Genomic DNA, 15052 nt, shown 5'->3' on the forward strand with positions numbered 1-15052 from the left:
CTCCTTTCTCTCCGACCGGTCGCAGTTTGTATTGGCAGGGGGGCAGAGGTCAACCTCGAGGCCTCTCATCTGTGGATGCCACAGGGATCAGTCCTCTCGCCCCTTCTGTTCAACATTTATGTAAAGCCGCTGGGCAAGATCATCCGTGGCTTCGGGGTGAGATACCACCACTACGCTGATGACACCCAGCTGTACATCTCCACCCCAGGCCACCCCAATGATGCCCTTGAAGTGATGTCCCAGTGCCTGGAGGCTGTGCGGATCTGGATGGGGAGGAACAGGCTCAAGCTCAACCCTTCCAAGACTGAGTGGCTGTGGCTCCCGGCATCCCGATATAGTCAGTTGACTCCATCACTGACTATTGGGGGCGAGTCTTTGGCCCCCACAGAAGGGGCTCGCAATCTGGGAGTCTTCCTGGATATGCAGCTGTCCTTGGAGGAACATCTGACAGCTGTAACCAGGGGGACCTTTTGTCAGGTTCGCCTGATTCGCCAGTTGCGGCCCTTTCTTGATCGGGATTCCCTGTGCACAGTCACTCATGCCCTCGTCACCTCTCGCCTTGACTACTGCAACGCTCTCTACATGGGGCTCCCCTTGAAGAGCACCCAGAGGCTCCAACTGGTCCAGAATGCAGCAGCGCGGGTAGTGATGGGAGCAGCATGGCGCTCCCATGTAACACTGCTCCTGCACGAGCTGCACTGGCTCCCAGTGGTCTTCCGGGTGCGCTTCAAGGTGCTGGTTATCACCTTTAAAGCGCTCCATGGCATCGGGCCTAGCTATCTTTGAGACCACCTGCTGCTACCGACGACCTCCCATTGTCCCGTGCGCTCCCACAGAGAGGGCCTCCTCAGGGTGCCATCAGCCAATCAATGTAGGCTGGTGAACCCCAGGGGGAGGGCCTTCTCTGTGGGGGCACCTACCCTCTGGAATCAGTTGCCCCCAGAGATAAGGAGAATCCAAGACCTTAGTGACTTCTGCCGTGCCCTTAAAACCCACTTTTTCCAGCAAGCCGGGCTGGCTTAAGAAAAAATTTTAAATGTTTTAATTGGTTTGTATTTTTAATTTTGGGCCAAATTTATATATATTTTAATTGTTTTTTAATATTTGTATTTTATGTTTTTTAATTTTGGCTGTACACCGCCCTGAGTCCTCAGGGAGAAGGGCAGTATATAAATTTATAAAAAATAAAATAAATAAATAAATAAATAAATAAATAAATAAATAAATAAATAAATAAATGTGCAGCCCTCGGGCTTTGCTACTCTGCAGCGGAATACTGTGCACCTGTATGGATAAACAGCTCACATGACTTATTGATGTTCAACTCAACCATACGATGAGGCTAATTACTGGGTTCATAAAATCTACACCTAGTTACTGGTTACCAGTTCTTAGTCACATACTTCCCCCGCATTTACGACGACAAGAAGCTCTCATTCGGGAGTATAGTAAGATCCTGTTAAATTCCTCTCTACCCATTCATGGCTACATTCCTGATCTCTTAAGATGCCGATTAAAGTCAAGAAACCCACCACTCTTGACAGCGCTTAAGCTGCTGGCCGATCATCAGAACACCACACAAAAGTGGATGGAAGCGTGGAGTAGCTATTCCCCCCAAGATATTTCTGAGCATATTAATCCTAATAGTATACCTCCAGGATTTAATCTACCCCGACACGTATGGGTGACATACAATAGAATTAGAACGACTCATGGGGTGTGTGCTGACTCCTTGTATAAATGGGGAAAGACACCTTCAGCACAATTCGATTGCGGGCCCTCCCGACAGACTATCCAACATATAGTGAGGGAATGCTCTAACAGAAGGTATCCAGGAGATTTTAGGGATGTCCTCTGCGTAACAATGACAGCTACTGACTGGATCTCCAAACTCGACATTAAACTCTGAAATGTTATTTCTGTTTTCCTCTTAGGTTTTCTTACTGCTCTTTTTCTAATTGTTTTAATTGTTTTAACCTGTAAAATTGAAGTGTTTTAATATTGTGTGTGACCAGCCATACGCTAAATAAATAAATAAGTTTCAGCTGAGAAACAGCGAACAGTCCTAAATTACCCAGCATACTTCCATAACTGAGGATGAAGTACGCCCTGCTCCTAATCCAGCTCACTCATGCTATTTACCTACCACCACTAAATTCTACGAATTTCAATTATTTTACAAAAGTGTTGACAACTCATGGGTCTCAGAAGACATCATCTGTTTTATTTCTGTTTAAGGTATAATGTAATATTAGTCCTTAAATTGTGATTGCCTGTAGTTATTAGATACTAAAATACAGCAGAGTGATAATATCACAAGATTTAGTACATTAATTGTATAAAATGGCTACAATGGATTATTCATCAATGCTGCTGCACAGAATCTAGCTACCCAGGCTTTGACTATGATCCCTTCATCTTTAAGCAACCGCTGAAGATAAACAGTGTTGGAACGGCCAAGACAAAATTATTTTTAGACTAATATCAATAATCAAGAATGTCCAGTTTATCCCTCAAATAGCTAAAATAATTATTGTAATTATATGCTTTTACTGAATTTCAGAATCAATGGGTTTCTTAAGAAATAAATGATGCTGCAAATAGCAAAAACCACTTTGTTTACCACAACTCTAATTGAGTTTTAAGAGTAGTTAAATTAAGCTCAGATACTTACATTTTTATTATTACTTAACTAGTACAGTTCTGAAATGAATTTATATCTTCAGTTAAACTAAAAAGAGCATACAGACCAAATTTGAAACACATAGTTAAATTGGAAAATCTGATTTACAAAGCATGGAAATAATTTGCTTCTGCCTAAGATTTGTGTTTGTTTTAAAGAGACAGCTAGACTGCTAATAGATAATAGATACCAAGGGATAACATTAAATTAGTAGAGGTAGAGTTGCTCATAATGAAAAATGAACCTTTTCAGACAAGAGTCCTTACTTTTTCCTATTTGGCAATTTGGATGACAACACTAAAAGCAGAACATAATTCACTCTGCTTGATGTCCATTTTTAAATCTCTTTAAAGAAAAGAAATCAGACATAGCTAACATTTAACATAGAACAGACTGTCTTGACATTGCAATACCATTTCTAAGGTAGGTTATCAAGGTTTAAGAAAACAGTAAATGGAATTAAAAACAGTAGATAATGATTTCCTCCTTTTAAAAAAACCTCAAATAGCAATAAAATAGAGAAAGGGGGAGAAAAGAGTTTGGCAGCTGAAAGAGAATTTTATCTTAATGGGGAGAACAGAAAGAAACCAAACAAAGAAACCAGAGAAAGAAACCAAACAAAGAATGGCTAAAAAGGAAAAAAAGAAGTTATGAATTTATACATATAGATTCCAGGAAAATGAGAAGGAGAGACTGACTGCTGCTTTCCCTCATTAAAGCAATTAGAAGAATTGTAAAAGAAATTATAAAATATGTCACTCAATGTTCCAAAGGTGTTTTTTTCAAGAGGCAACTGGACTTTCTGCTTTAAAAAAAAAAGATGTTTTGCTTCTCATCCAAGAAGCTTCTTCAGCTCTGACTGGATGGTGGGAAATGGAAGGATTTATACTCCTTGCAGACAGCTGATCATTTGCATTCTTTTAGCAAGTTGTTAAAGCCACCTGAAGATTTATCCTGAGGGTCAACTGAGTGGTGGAAATGAGTGTGGAGCATTTTTGGAACTGTTGCAAGGACTGTGTTGTAGACTGGATATAGATGATGTTGCATGCCTCGTCCTCTGTTGAGAGAGGGCTGTTCAATTTTGACATAGATGGCCTCTTTGACTGTCTTCAAAAGAATGGCCTTTGTAACTTTTAAATGCAGGCAGACTGCTAAATCTAGTTCTGATGGGTTTGTTCTCCTACGTTGAGCCATGTGGTTGTTTTGTTTCCTCAATGTACAGATATGCTTTGTACTACATATACCATGCTGCTCAGTTTGTGTCTGGGTGTTTTATCCTTGGGGTGAACAAGCTTCTGCCTTAGTGTATTCTTGGGTTTGAAGTTTGCATGTATGTTGTATTGGCTGAAGATCCTCCAGAGCTTTCCCAATATTCCTGCAATGTATGGAATGCCACACTATTTCATTTATTGTTCACTTCGTTGTCTGTTATGGAGGAGCTCCTGTAGGGTCTTTTTTGAAATTTGATGAAGCCCCACTTGGAATAGCCACACGTTTTGTGTGCTTCCTTGATGTGTTTTAGTTCTTTTTCTTTCTCATCTTTGCTGGTAGGCAGGTCTTCAGCTTAGTGGTGTAGGGTTCTGATGATTCCCATTTTGTGCTCCAGTGGGTGGTGGGAATCAAAATGTGAATATTGATCTCTCTGTGTGTGTTTCTTGTAAACTTCAATGCTAAGGCTTCTGTCTTCTTTAATGTGTACTGCACAGTCCATGAAGGCTAAATTATTTTCCTTAACATTTTCCCATGTGAATTTGATGTATCTGTCCACAGACTTGATACGTTTGGTGAACGCTTCCAATTCCTGTGTTTTGATCTTAACCCAAGTATTGTTCACATACCTATACCAATGACAGAGATAATCCTCCAGGTGGCCTTAATGACTGGCTAAAATAATGCAAATGACCAGCTGTCTGCAAGGAGTATAAATCCTTTCATCCCCCACCATCCAGTCAGAGCTGAAGAAGCTTCTTGGATGAGAAGTGAAATGTTTTCAAAGAAAAACCAGAAAGTCCAGTTACCTCTTGAAAAAGTACCTTTGGGACAACCATGACCTGGATGACTAAGAATCTCCTTAGACAGATATTAATGAATGTACAAGGGTCAGAAGATCCAAGGTCCCATCACACAAGGCTGAATCATTTGCTCTGAAGCTGAGTCAAGTAGCTACTATATGTCAGTTGGACTCCACTTTCAGGGCAATACTGCAGACACTGTGCAGTTTTTCAACATTGGCTCTGGAGTTTCCCACTGCTGCCTCCTTCTTCCTCCTGAGATTTTCTCCTTCCTTTCAAATAAGGCATCATCCACCCCAGTTTTTTTGAGGATCCAGCTTTGCTGCTTCCCAATTAATTTTTTAAAAAACGGTTTCCTTTTCACTCTGAAGAGAAAACATGGTAAGAGAAAAAAAGAATGGGATGGAGATGTCTGTTTTATCTTTTTCTTCTTTGCATTATTTCATTGCCTAGCTGGATAGAATATTAGCTATTATGGGTGTCAGATCCCTAAAAGTGATACTGCCATTCAAGTCCAGGACTTGGATTCGATTTACTAGCATGGCCTGTGTCATCAGATATTTTACAACCTATATCCTGGTGCCAAGGAGGCCTGAGATTCCCTTTACCTGCAGGAAATTATATAATAGCCATGTGGGTTGTCTCACTTTAAAGGGTAGTGGTGGGAATGCATGTTTTTTTTTTTTTTTTTAATTTGATTTATATGCCGCCCTTCTCCGGAGACTCAGGGCGGCTTACAGTGTGTTAAGCAATAGCCTTCATACTTTTGTATATTTATACAAAGTCAGCTTATTGCCCCCACAAACTGGGTCCTCATTTAACCTACCTTAGAAAGGATGGAAGGCTGAGTCAACCTTGAGCCTTGGAGAGATTCGAACCAGCAGTAAATTGCAGGCAGCTGTGTTAATAACAGGGTGCTTTAAACCACTGTAGTACCAAGGCTCTTGTTTGTTTGGGTTCTCAAAGGAAATAGTAAAGAAAACATCTTTACACTTGTTTATTGGCTAAAATCTGCATTCTGACTTAAAGGGAGGGGTCTCTACCACTTTAATCCTACTGCTTTGCCTAAGAGCATTCAGATTGTGCTTTAGCTGGATGGCTGTCACTTCTGCTTAATAAAATAATCCTTTTGAACAACCACATTTCAAGAGTTCGTACTTTCTTAAGTTGGAAGGAGAGGCGATCCTTACAGAAAGCACAATCTGCAAAATGGTCAACCCAGAGAAGCAATCTTCACTCTACTGAGGGGACCCTGCAAACCATGTCTGAACGAAGCAGAGAGCTGGGAGAAACCGATTGCTGGGGAGAGACAGCAACCACCACCCAGTTGGATGCCAGTTTCATGCACCTCATCGGAGAGGATGAGGTAACCCTGGAGAATCCTGAAAAGCCCCGCTGGTCAATGGGCATCGGGAAGAAAGACAGCTGGGATGAGAGAACCAGGGGAGTCACCCTCAACTGTGGCAACCGAAAACCGGGGTGGAAACTGGAACTAGAAGCCCTTGCTGACCAAGGGCGACTGACCGAAGCACCACTGAGGGAGGATTATCCGAAGAGGCATATAACCCAATTGGTGATGGAGACTTTGGAAAATCTCAACATCCGAAGGGAGCCAGGACAACAATCAAAGGGCATGGAAGGGGCAGCCATTGCAGAGGATGCCACAGGAGGCACCCGCCTTCTGGAGCCCGCCTATTGAGCAGAGGGTGCAGCAGAAGTGGGAGAAGACCTAGCAAACCCTCCCCCCCAGGCAGCACACACACCGGCACCCATTCTCAACCAGCCCCGGGTCCCGCAATTGGAAAGAGAAACTCCCCCCCCCTTGGGGAGAAGTTTGATGGGAATCTGCAACAATTAGGATTCTTTGTGGCACATGTGCAAGAGTATGGGTGGGATTTCCAAACCCAAGGATCCCGAGTGCGAGTTGTGACCCTAGTCCTCGAGGGTGCTGCAGCCAGATGGATGGTGACCCTACATAACGCCAACACACCAAAACTGCAGAATTTCAACCGTTTCATGATGGCCCTGCGACGTCGGTTCAAGGACCCACTGGCAGATCGTGTGACGTAATGGGGTTGAGGGGTACCCCGGACCGTGAACCAGCTCATGAGTAAACACACTAAGACTGAAATAATTCTGACAGAGGCGTCTTGTGTAAAAATATAATTTACTTTAAAACATTTAAAAGGCACTATGTCTTTAAGAAAACACATTAAAAACAAAGTCTTATCTGGGTATGTGAAGCAAGGCTATCTCCCTAGATCCCTCTCCACAATACTGAAACAGTTCACAAAAGAATAAAGCTAGCATGAAGGTAAGCAGCTTCGGCGTCGATACATCATCAAGGCCATCATAATGGGAGCAGCACGAGCTTCACAGCTGAAAGTCACCTGAAGTAAAAACAGTTCAAACAGCAAACATTTCTTGAAGCTTGTGGGAGGAAGAAGGTCCAGCAACAGCAGTCCCAATGATAGCTTGCATGCTACAAAACAGCAAAAGGCAAGCATCCGTGGGAGTCTCTCTGTAACGACGTCTGGAGTCCTTATCTGCATTCTTCTCCCATCTGCGGCGTTGCACCAAGCTTCCTGCAGGAGCTGTGCATTTAGGCCTAGAAGACTAGGCCCAAGTAGCAAGCAAAAGGTCCTTGCTTATATAGGGAGTTAACCTGCAATTAACTAGGGCGGGGAAGGCTTGCAGGTAATTGGCAACAGTAGATGGCTTGATTGAAACTATACTGTTTGTGAGTAGGCAGATAGCCACAGCAATCCTGGAAACACTCGTGACAATCCCCTTCTCTGCGGCTATTTGACTGGTTAACAAACATACATTCTACATTGGGTACATATATACATCAATGGTAAGTACGTTCACATAGCCATCGACATCTTACCCAGAAGATAGAGGTGTTGGTCACGGGGCAGCGGTTTGGTAAACACGTCCGCTACCTGTTCCTTGGTTTCACAATACACAGTCTTAATGAAACCTGTTTTCACCAATTGCCTCACATGTTTGTTTTGTATATCAATATGGCGTGATCTCTGGCCTACAGCATCAGCTTCCGATATGTTAATGATAGCCATGTTATCCTCATAAACTTTTATAGGTTGCATGGGCTGCCTCCATAAGCTTACCAGAAGATTGTCAAACCAAACTAGGTTATTGGAAGCTTTGGACAAACTCACATACTCAGCTTCCGCTGTGGAGGTTGCAATTAACTTCTGCTTCCCAGAGTACCAATACACGGGGCTACTATTTAGGTATACAATGTACCCCGAGGTACTTTTTCTAGATCTAACATCCCCTGCCCAATCGGCATCCGAAAAACAACTCAATCTCAATTCTCTAGTTGCTTCTGGTTCCAATAACAATGAATAGTTCACAGTACCCTTTAAGTATCTCAGGAGTCGTTTAATTCCACTCCAATGGTACTGTGTGGGATGTTCAGAATGTCTAGATAACACATTTACACTTAGACTGATGTCCGGTCTAGTCCAATTTGCAATGTACAACAATGACCCAATCACGGACTTGTAAAGGGTCTTATCTTCAAACTCCGTGCTCTCATTGTACATATTCTTAAGGAAGTCTGTTGCCATAGGGGTATCGCATGGCTTCGCCTCTACCATGCTACACTTTTTAAGCAATTCCTGAATCTTATCTTCCTGAGAGAGCCGAAACCCCTTCTCGGTTTTTACGAATTACACCCCTAAAAATTTGCTAATGTGACCTAATGGTTTTAAGGCGAAACTCTTACTTAGGTCCTCAGAGAACTTCTTATGCCTGTTCTCTGATCTGCAAATATATAGTATGTCATCGACGTACAACAGTACTGTTTCCCTAATGCCCTGATCTTCCTTGACAAAAACACACTCGTCAGCCGACGATGGTAAAAAGCCCATCTCAATCAGGCCTTTTGTGAGACACTCATACCATCGTTTACCAGATTGTTTTAAGCCGTAGAGGCTCTTATTCAACAACCACACATCATCTTCCCGATGGCTTACTCCCTGAGGAATCCTCACGTACAGCTCTTTGTCTAACTGGGCGTGCAGGTACGCGGTCTGAATATCGAACTGATATACATGTTCGCCTCGCATGGTAGCGATGGTGAGAGCTGTTCTCACGCTCTCAGGGTGCACCGTGGGCGAGAAGGTGTCCTCATAATCGTCAGGGAATCTCTGCGAAAATCCCTGCGCCACTAGTCTCACCTTATAGATAAAGCCCCCACCTTCAATGGGCTTTTGCTTGAAAAGCCACCTGGTGGTGATCACCCTCTTGTCCTTGGGCAATCTTGTTGGCATGAATACATCGAGCCTTCTCAGGCTATCTAATTCTGTATCCATAGCGGCCAGCCACTTCTGTCGTTCATGGTCAGGTAAGGCCAACACATCCTCATATCTCTGAGGGGTGGCCAAAACCTGGTCGACTAAGGTAACAAAGTCATTGTACCTCTTAGGCTTATTGCCCCTGGTAACCCTAACTGGTCTGCCTTTAGGAGAGTCACTCATATCAGAGTCGTCCGATGAGTCATCTACCTTGTGACTATCACTATGCGTCTCAGAAGCTGGGTGCCTATCCTTCCTGGCTACCCCCATCTTACGCTTCAATACCCCTTTCAAGGGTGCCTGGGATGCACGCTTCCCAGAACCAGATGTATCCCTATCCTCAGATAGGTTTTCCCATACATCCTCTGATTGCCTATGACAACTACGGGAAGGGTTCCGAGTAAGAATCTCATTGGCATGGATCTTACTCCAATTGGCCCCTTCATGAAAGGTGGCAGACCTTGATATCATTAGTTTCCTGTTAGGGTAGGCAAACCTAAATGCCTTGGAGCCCTGCTCATAACCAACGAATCTCAGTTTAACAGAGATTGGGTCTCCCTTTCTCCTGAGCTCCTTCGGGACATGAACATTGGCCATTGCTCCAAAAACGTGGAGGTGTGCCAAGCTAGGCTTATGGCCATATAGCACCTCGTATGGGGTCTTCTGCACCACGCTAGACCACACTCGGTTCAAGGTGTAGTTCGCGTATCTAATTGCTTCTACCCAATATGCGAAGTTTAATCCGGAATCTTCTAGGGCGCACCGCATCATTATTTGTAATACGTCGCTGTGCTGTTCTGCAACGCCATTTCGAAACTTACAGTAAGGCGCGGTGCATAAGTGGACTATGCCCTTACTCCTTGACCAGCTGGAGAACTGCCTGGAATTAAATTCAGTCCCCCTGTCCGTTAAGATCTTCTTAACTCTGACCTGGTGCTGGTTCTGGACTAAGTTACAAAATTCCTTAAACTTAGTCAACGTTTCACTCTTAGACATTAGGGGAAAAACGAATCCAAATCTGCTATGGTCGTCTACTATGGTAAGAAAGTACCGTCTCTTACCCACGGAAGGTGCGAATGGACCCACCAAATCCATGTGGATGAGCTGAAACGGGTGTTCAGAGTACCTCTGAGACCTCTTGGGCGCAGATTTCACCTTCAATTTTGCGCTCCTACAAATTGAACAGTCTAGAAATGTGTTACAATCATTGATCTTGGTTCCCCTTGAGTGTTCGGTTACCTTTTTCACTATAGGAAAACTCACATGACCTAATCTACGATGCATCAAGTGAGCACATTCATTATGCAGCGGCTCACCTGTAGCAATTGCATTAGCATTTTCAGGTTCCCTATTATCTGACTCTAAGTTAAAATTTAAAAACTTTTTATTAACTTTACATTTGTCTTTACAAGGCTTCCTCTGGTGAAAGTCTTGATCCTCATCACCTAGTTCTAACTGTGATTCATTGTTACTACCAAATGAGATAGCATAATTGCTATCACTGCAGGACTCAGCATTCGTATTGGGGGAATAATAAGGCAAGTCACCTATCTTCAAAACCTCCCCAATCACACATTTGTTGTTTTTGATCACAGCTGTTCCTCCTGAGAACAGAATCTCCATTCTAGGGTTCTCACATATCCTCATTAGGCTTAGCAAATTGTGATCTATCTCTGGTACGTACAATGCTCCATGAATCTTTCCTATCCCAGGAATATAAACATCTCCAATGCCAACAACATTCACCTTTTTACCGTTTACAACTTTGACCATGGATTGATGCCTTCTCATATTAACAAACAACCTTCGGTCACTGACAACATGGTTACTGGCTCCACTGTCCATTAACCATAGTTGTTCTCGCTGTTCCCTTGTAAGCTCTGACTCAGTAGTTTCCACTATACCTACAGAGCTATCATTAAACCTGGGATTGTTCCCTTTGTTGCCTCCATTTGGCTTTTTACCCCTTCTGTGGTTAGGAACGTCTCCACTTGGCTTTCTGCCTGGAGGAAGTGATCTCCTTTTACATTTATTATCAGAAAGTGTCTTTACACTTGCCCTAGCATTTACATTTTGTGGGCAATCCCTTCTATAATGTTCTTTTGAACCACAATTGAAGCATTCTCCGATAGCATATGATCTATCTGAACTATCGGGCCTTCTTAAAGGTTTTTCCTTTTTATGAAAAGCCGCCCTGAATTTTCGCAGGTTATCTTCTGCAATCAATCTGCCAGATAACACTTCTAAGGATAAGTTATTACAACTAACATTATCCAATTGCGATATAAAATTATCCCAGCTAGGATCAAGGGAATTGAGTATAACAGTAATGAGGGTTTGTTCAGACACTGTTTCCCCCCTCAACATCAATTCCTGCTTTAACCTGTTTAACTCACATAAGTGTTCATTAATATCTACTCCCGCCTTCAGCCTTGCGGAATAGAACTCCCTATAAACTCTGTTTGTAACATGGGAGCTTTTTGAACAAAATAGCTTATGCAGTTTCACCCAAACTTCTGTTATGGTCAGGTTACAAGGTATACTGGGATATAATGCAGGGTCAATAGACATCAATAAAATACAAAAGGCCTTATGATGTAAAAAATCAACTTCTAAGGACCATGGTCTAGGTGGGGGTTCTAAAAACCACGATAAAACATTTTCTTTCATTAAAATTACTTGAATACTTTTAACCCATTCCTTGAAATTTCCTCCACCCACACTTAAACTTTTAAAATTAGGAGGAAGGACCTGTACATTATTAAACATGGAAACAGACATTAATTGATGTTCAAAATGTGGCCCATCCTGGAACGGGCAATAAGGCATTGGAATGGAAGCACACAGCACAGTGTCTTCCATCAGGCATTCTGGCAATCGTTCCTCCCCAATGGGAGGGATTAAAACTTCAGGTTGTGCGGATGCAAAGCTCATCCTGGCTTGATCACAAAAGCTCGAGGGTCCTCTCTGGTGCACATCTCTAGGAATTTTTGGACGCGCTCCCAAATTCCTATCTTCAGTTGAGGCAGCCTCCGGAACCGTCCTGGATGCCGATGTCATCACGGATGGATATATCCCACTCGTGGCGTGCGCTGAATTAGTCGCAGACATCAGGGGTACTTTGGTATGTGCAGCTACTACTTGTTGAGCCAATGGTGCCTGCAAACCATCACCTAAAATGGTTGCCAAAGTTTCTATCACACTTGCAACCTTACACTCAACATGAGAGTCTCTTAAATTTTTAGCAGAAGTCATTGATGTCATCAAGGGAGCTAAAGTCTTTATGGCCTGATCTATGATGGCTTCAACAGCAGGTGGCGCAACATCAACTTGGCCATGCTGGTTTAACAAAGAAGCAGGAACATTCGAATCAGGCAGTCTGTTATCCCCATTCTCCACTTATGGTCTGAGGTGGGGGTTTTAGGAAAAGATTGAAAGTCTCTTACCAATCCGGTGTTTTCTAGGACTTCGATCTTCTTTCCTTTCACGGCTGGATTCTTTAATAATCCGCTAGAATCAGCAGTCGGGTTCTGACTTACTGTGGGCAAACCTAAAAACTGAAGGATTGCCTTCCTAAACTCATCATCCACCTCTGTATTTGTTTTCAAGACCTGAACTGGTGTTCTTCCAATCTCTACTTCTTTAGGTGATGATGGTTTATTCACTATCGTAGGTCCTTCAGCAGTTGAGGCCTCTGCTCCAAAACTTACAGCTCCACTATTCTCTAAATCAATTAGAGTTTGGGGTTTTTCAGCCAAAACATTTTTGGCCTGAGCCCCAGACAGTCCAGTTTGTGACTTCATACTTTGTGCTGCTGCTGCTGCCCTAGTCAACATCTATTCAACTGCAGACATTCCAGTCTAGCGTGCTACCACATGAGCGTAAGTTCGTTAAACCATCCTCTGCTACCAACTGTGACGAAATGGGGTTGAGGGGTACCCCGGACCGTGAACCAGCTCATGAGTAAACACACTAAGACTGAAATAATTCTGACAGAGGCGTCTTGTGTAAAAATATAATTTACTTTAAAACATTTAAAAGGCACTATGTCTTTAAGAAAACACATTAAAAACAAAGTCTTATCTGGGTATGTGAAGCAAGGCTATCTCCCTAGATCCCTCTCCACAATACTGAAACAGTTCACAAAAGAATAAAGCTAGCATGAAGGTAAGCAGCTTCGGCGTCGATACATCATCAAGGCCATCATAATGGGAGCAGCACGAGCTTCACAGCTGAAAGTCACCTGAAGTAAAAACAGTTCAAACAGCAAACATTTCTTGAAGCTTGTGGGAGGAAGAAGGTCCAGCAACAGCAGTCCCGATGATAGCTTGCGTGCTACAAAACAGCAAAAGGCAAGCATCCATGGGAGTCTCTCTGTAACGACGTCTGGAGTCCTTATCTGCATTCTTCTCCCATCTGCGGCATTGCACCAAGCTTCCTGCAGGAGCTGTGCATTTAGGCCTAGAAGACTAGGCCCAAGTAGCAAGCAAAAGGTCCTTGCTTATATAGGGAGTTAACCTGCAATTAACTAGGGCGGGGAAGGCTTGCAGGTAATTGGCAACAGTAGATGGCTTGATTGAAACCATACTGTTTGTGAGTAGGCAGATAGCCACAGCAATCCTGGAAACACTCGTGACAGATCGCAAAGCACGCGACCGCATTAAGGTGGTGAAGCAGGGGCGACGGCCAGTACCAGAGTATACTGAAGAATTCTGGGACCTCGCATGTCGTGTGCACTGGCTGGAAGATATTTTGGTGAGCTGTTTCAAGGACGGGCTGAGTGATGATCTATACAATGCCTGCGTAGCCCGAGCGGCACTGAATGACCTACATGAATGGTATGTCACTACCGAAGAAGCTGAGATTGATATGGCCAGAAACCAGTATTGAGCGGGGCGAGCAAGGAAGAAATCCCCCCCCAATGGAAGCAAGAGCCCATCAAATCACAAACTTCATTCTCCCCGAGATCTTCGACCTGTTTCAAGTGTGGAAAAGAAGGGCACCAAGCTGCAGGGTGTCACTCGCAAACACCTGGCTGGAACCACCTACCAGGGGAGAACCCGGCAAAACCGGATCGGCATGGGAAGGAGATTGCCATGAGGAGCAGGCAGACCACAGAGATTCCATCCCCTCCTCCCTTTGGGGAGGAAACCCTGGCATCTGAACAGGAGGAATCACACTCTTTTGGAAGCGATCCAGATGATGAGCCACTGGTAAGCAAACCAATTAAACCGCTTACCCTCCCCTTAAGACTATTTATCCCAAACCAGGACAGGGAGATAAGTATCTCCACTCTAGTAGATTCAGGGTACACTCGTTGTTTGATCAGCCCAACCCTAGTAGCGAAGTTAGGGATTAATGTAAGAAAGCTGAAAACCCCCATTGCTTTCTGCCAACTAGATGGGTCAATAGCAGGAGGGGAGCCAGCTTCTTTTGCCACTGAGCCTCTACATATAGGCATCGGAAGCCACGAGGAAAGGCTTACATTTATAGTGGCACCTGGCATGGAATGGCCGTTAGTTCTGGGACTTGCATGGCTGAAAAAATGGAACCCAAAAATCAATTGGAAACAAGGCATCATAAATTTCCAGAGGAATGTGACTTTTGCTGAGAATCCACATAAAGGAACTGAGGGGGCAGAGAATCGAGAAACAGCCATGCCTGGCCACGCCACACCAACTGAGGGCATACCCATAGAATACAAGAATTTAGCTGAGGTTTTTAGCGAAAAAACCTCAGATGAGCTCCCCCCTCACCGCGCCACGGACTGTGCAATAGAAATCTTACCCGGTGCGAAACTCCCTAAACCCAAGATGTACAGCATGTCACCAAGGGAGTTGGAAGAGCTGAGAACATTTATTGAGAAAAACCTAGCAAGGGGTTTCATCGAGCCAGCCCGACCAAAAATCGCAGCGCCAGTGCTATTTAGAGAGAAAAAAGATGGCTCAAAACGTCTCTGTGTTGATTTTCATAATTTGAATACTATCAGTGTGGAGAACATGTATCCCCTCCCCCTTACGAAAGATATGTTA

The sequence above is a fragment of the Pituophis catenifer genome, unplaced genomic scaffold, assembly GCF_029215685.1.
Source record: "Pituophis catenifer annectens isolate HBS135680 unplaced genomic scaffold, rPitCat1.0.hap2 SCAF_7, whole genome shotgun sequence".
Taxonomy (NCBI): domain Eukaryota; kingdom Metazoa; phylum Chordata; class Lepidosauria; order Squamata; family Colubridae; genus Pituophis; species Pituophis catenifer.